We start from the raw sequence: 5,730 nt of genomic DNA on the forward strand, positions 1-5,730 counted from the left end.
AGCTATGTTTCATTGATAGTTTGGAATTTATAGTATATTTTCTTCTTTTTATCCTATTTGATTTTCAGTTGCTTGGGGACAAGCAACAATTTAAGTTTGGTGTTGTGATGAGCGGATAATTTATACGCTTTTTGGCATTGTTTTTAGTATGTTTTTAGTAGAATCTAGTTACTTTTAGGGATGTTTTCATTAGTTTTTATGTTAAATTCACATTTCTGGACTTTACTATGAGTTTGTGTGTTTTTCTGTGATTTCAGGTATTTTCTGGCTGAAATTGAGGGACTTGAGCAAAAATCAGATTCAGAGGTTGAAGAAGGACTGCTGATGCTGTTGGATTCTGACCTCCCTGCACTCAAAGTAAATTTTCTGGAGTTACAGAACTCAAAATGGCGCGCTTCTAATTGCGTTGGAAATTAGACATCCAGAGCTTTCTAGCAATGTATAATACTCCATACTTTGAACGATTTTAGATGACGTAAAAGGGCATTGAACGCCAGTTCTATGCTGCTGTCTAGAGTTAAACGCCAGAAACAAGTCACAAACCAGAGTTGAACGCCAGATATACGTTATAACCTGGCGTTCAACTCCAGAAAGAGCCTCTGCATGTGTAACATTCAAGCTCAGCCCAAGCACACACCAAGTGGGCCCCGGAAGTGGATTTATGCATCAATTACTTATTTCTGTAAACCCTAGTAGCTAGTTTATTATAAATAAGACTTTTTACTATTGTATTAGACATCTTGGAACCATCTTTTGATCATTTTTAGATCTCTAGACCTCCATGGGAGGCTGGCCATTCGGCCATGCTTACCTTCTATTCACTTATGTATTTTTAACGGTAGAGTTTCTACACTCCATAGATTAAGGTGTGGAGCTCTACTGTTCCTCAAAGATTAATGCAAAGTACTACTGTTTTTCTATTCAATTCAACTTATTCCGCTTCTAAGATATTCATTCGCACTTCAACCTGAATGTGATGAACGTGACAATCATCATCATTCCCTATGAACGCGTGCCTGACAACCACTTCTGTTCTACCTTAGATTGAATGAGTATCTCTTGGATCTCTTAATCAGGATCTTCGTGGTATAAGCTAGATTGATGGCGGCATTCATGAGAGTCCGGAAAGTCTAAACCTTGTCTGTGGTATTCCGAGTAGGATTCAGGGATTGAATGACTGTGACGAGCTTCAAACTCGCGAGTGCTGGGCGTAGTGACAGACGCAAAAGGAGGGTGAATCCTATTCCAGTATGACCGAGAACCTCAGATGATTAGCCGTGCTGTGACAGAGCATTTGGACCATTTTCACAAGAGGATGGGATGCAGCCATTGACAAGGGTGATGCCTCCAGATGATTAGCCATGCAGTGACAGCGCATCGGACCATTTTTCAGAGAGGATCAAAAGTAGCCATTGACAACGGTGATGTCCTTACATAAAGCCAGCCATAGAAAGGAGTAAGACTGATTGGATGAAGACAGCAGGAAAGTAGAGGTTTAGAGGGACGAAAGCATCTCCATGCATTTATCTGAAATTCTCACCAAGAATTTACATAAGTATTTCTATCCCTATTTTATTATTAATATTCGAAAACTCCATAACCACTCTATATCCGCCTGACTGAGATTTACAAGATGACCATAGCTTGCTTCATACCAACAATCTCCGTGGTATCGACCCTTACTCGCGTAAGGTTTATTACTTGGACGACCCAGTGCACTTGCTGGTTAGTTGTGCGAAGTTGTGATAAAAAGTTGAGATTACAATTGAGCGTACCATGTTGATGGCGCCAGTGTTGATCACAATTTCGTGCACCATGGTGTGTTTTTGTGCTTTTATTTACTTCAAAATTTTTCAAAAATTTGTTCTTGGTGTTCATCTTGATCTTCAAAGTGTTCTTGGTGTTCATCTTGACATTCAAAGTTTTCTTGTTTGTTCTCTTTGTTTTGATCTAAAGTTTCTAAGTTTAGTGTCGTTTTGTTGTTTTTCTCTTTCCTCATTAAAATTTAAAAATCAAAAAAATATCTTTTCCTTATTTTACTCATAATTTTCGAAAATTAGCATTAAAATAGTCAAAGATTTTCAAAATCATATCTTTTCTTTTTAATCAAGTCAAAATTCTAATTTCAAAAATTGATCTTTTCATATCTTTTTCAAAATAATTTTCAATCATATCTTTTGATTGCTAATTTCCAAAATCTTTTTAATCAATTAATTAATTTAGTTTTCAATTTGTTTTTATTTTCTTCTAATTTTCGAAAATTTTATTTTATCTTCCATTTATTTTGTTTTATTTTTTTCGGTTACTTTTAATTAATTAAAAAATTTTTTTTTTAAAAAAAATTCATATCAATTCCCTTTTCTCCATCATGGACATAAGTGGAAGTGAACAGTCCAGAAGGACTCTGGGGTCATATGCCAACCCCATTACAGCTGCATATGGGAGTAGCATCTGTATACCTCCCATCAAAGCAAGCAGTTTTGAGCTAAATCCTCAGCTCATTATCATGGTGCAGCGAAATTGCCAGTATTCTGGTCTTCCACAGGAAGAACCTACTGAGTTTCCGGCACAGTTCTTACAAATTGCTGACACAGTACGTGATAAAGAAGTGGATCCAGATGTCTACAGATTATTACTGTTTCTATTTGCTATAAAAGATCAAGCTAAGAGGTGGTTAAATAACCAACCCATAGCAAGCATAAAAACATGGAGACAGTTATCAGACAAATTCCTGAATCAATTTTACCCTCCAAAAAGGATGACACAGCTAAGGCTAGACATCCAAGGCTTTAAACAAGAGGATCATAAATCCCTTTATAATGCCTGGGAGAGGTATAGAGGGATGCTAAGGAAATGCCCCTCTGAAATATTTTCAGAGTGGGTACAGTTAGACATCTTCTACTATGGGCTTACAGAAAGAGCTCAAATGTCTCTAGACCACTCAGCTAGTGGATCTATACACATGAGAAAGACAATTGAAGAGGCTCAATAACTCATAGATACAGTTGCTAGAAATCAACATCTATACTCAAGCAATGAGCCCTCCAAAGAAAAAGAAGCTATGGTAGCAACTACTGATCATAATTTTCAAGAACAGATTGTTGAACTAAATCAGCAATTATTTCTAATGACAAAACAATTAGCAGAATTCAAGGAGATGCTCCAAGACACTAAAAATGCTAACAAGAATATAGAAGCACAATTAAATCAGACAAGACAGCAGCTATCTAAACAGATAACAGAAGAATGCCAAGCTGTTCAACTAAGGAGCGGGAAGACATTGAATAATTCAGTTCAAAGTAGCAAAAAGTCAAGAAAGGAACAAATGACAGAGGATGATCAAACCACTGTCCAAAATCCCTCTGAAGACAGCAAGAGCCCAGAGAGGAATAATTCTGGCGTTCAAATGCCAGAAAAGGGAGAAAAGTTGGCGTTAAACGCCCATTCCTTGCCCAGTTCTGGCGTTCAAATGCCAGAAAAGGGTGGGAAGCTGGCGTTAAATGCCCATGCTGCACCCAATCCTGGTGTTCAAATGCCAATGAGGGATCAGACACCTGCAAGTGCTGATAGTAACCCCTCTAAGAAGGCTTCTTCAACCACTTCTGTAGGGAATAAACCTGCAGCAACTAAGGTTGAAGAATATAAAGCCAAGTTGCCTTATCCTCAAAAACTCCCCCAAGCGGAACAAGATAAACAATTTGCCCACTTTGCAGATTATCTCAGGACTCTTGAGATAAAGATCCCGTTTGCAGAGGCACTTGAGCAAATAATTGTGATCTCAGGCAACGGCGCCAAAAACTCTGTATGCACGTCTTAATAAATCGTTTTTCATTCACAACTTTTGAGAGTCTTGAATCAGAGCTAGAGGACATCTTTAAAGATGTTCAGCCTGATCTGGAGGAACTAGAGGAAATAAAAGAACCTCTAAAAATCCCTCAGGAAGAGGAGAAACCTCCTAAACCCGAGCTCAAACCACTACCACCATCCCTGAAATATGCATTTTTGGGAGAGGGTGACACTTTTCCAGTGATCATAAGCTCTGCTTTAAATCCACAAGAAAAGAAAGCACTAATTCAAGTGCTAAGGACACACAAGACAGCTCTTGGGTGGTCCATAAGTGATCTTAAGGGCATTAGCCCAGCAAGATGCATGCACAAGATCCTATTGGAGGATGATGCTAAGCCAGTGGTTCAACCACAGAGGCGGCTAAATCCAGCCATGAAGGAGGTGGTGCAGAAAGAGGTCACTAAGTTACTAGAGGCTGGGGTTATTTATCCTATTTCTAATAGCCCCTGGGTGAGCCCTGTCCAAGTTGTCCCCAAGAAGGGAGGCATGACAGTAGTTCATAATGAAAAGAATGAACTGGTTCCCACAAAAATAGTTACAGGGTGGCGTATGTGTATTGACTACAGAAGGCTCAATACAGCCACCAGAAAGGATCATTTTCTTTTACCATTCATAGACCAGATGCTAGAGAGACTAGCAGGCCATGAATACTACTGCTTTTTGGATGGCTATTCAAGCTACAACCAAATTGCAGTGGATCCTCAAGACCAAGAGAAAATAGCATTCACATGTCCATCTGGAGTATTCACTTACAGAAGAATGCCTTTTGGTTTGTGCAATGCACCTGCAACCTTTCAGAGGTGCATGCTCTCTATCTTCTCTGATATGGTAGAGAAGTCCCTGGAAGTCTTCATGAATGACTTCTCAGTATTTGGAGACTCATTCAGCTCCTGTCTTGATCATCTAGCACTTGTCCTGAAAAGGTGCCAAGAGACTAACCTGGTCTTAAATTGGGAAAAATGTCACTTTATGGTGACTGAAGGAATTTTCCTTGGGCCCAAAATTTCAAGCAAGGGAATAGAGGTGGATCAAGCCAAGGTAGAGGTGATTGAAAAATTACCACCACCTGCCAATGTTAAGGCAATCAGAAGCTTTCTAGGGCATGCAGGATTCTATAGGAGGTTCATAACGGATTTTTCAAAAATTGCAAAACCTCTAAGCAACCTGCTAGCTGCTGACACGCCATTTGTGTTTGATACAGAGTGTCTGTAGGCATTTGAAACCCTGAAAGCCAAGCTGGTCACAGCACCAAACATCTCTGCACCTGACTGGACATTACCATTCGAATTAATGTGTGATGCCAGTGACCATGCCATTGGTGCAGTGTTGGGACAAAGGCATAACAAGCTTCTGCATGTCATTTACTATGCCAGTCGTGTTCTAAATAACACACAGAAGAATTACACAACCACAGAAAAAGAGCTGCTAGTAGTGGTTTATGCCATTGACAAGTTTAGATCCTATTTAGTAGGATCAAAAGTGATTGTGTACATTGACCATGCTGCTCTTAAATATTTACTCACAAAGTAGGATTCAAAACCCAGGCTCATAAGATGGGTGTTGCTTCTGCAAGAGTTTGATATAGAAATAAGAGACAGAAAAGGGACAGAGAACCAGGTAGCTGATCACTTGTCCTGGATAGAACCAGTAGCTGGGGCGTCCCTCCCTTCTACTGAAATCTCTGAGACCTTTCCAGATGAGCAACTCTTTGCCATTCAGGAAGCACCATGGTTTGCAGACATTGCAAATTATAAAGTTATGAGGTTCATATCCCAGGAGTACAGTAGGGTGCAAAAGAAAAAACTAATTTCTGATGCAAAGTACTACTTGTGGGATGAACCATATCTCTTTAAGAGATGTGCAGACGGAATGATCCGCAGATGC

The sequence above is a fragment of the Arachis ipaensis genome, chromosome B02 (genome assembly GCF_000816755.2).
Source record: "Arachis ipaensis cultivar K30076 chromosome B02, Araip1.1, whole genome shotgun sequence".
Classification (NCBI taxonomy): domain Eukaryota; kingdom Viridiplantae; phylum Streptophyta; class Magnoliopsida; order Fabales; family Fabaceae; genus Arachis; species Arachis ipaensis.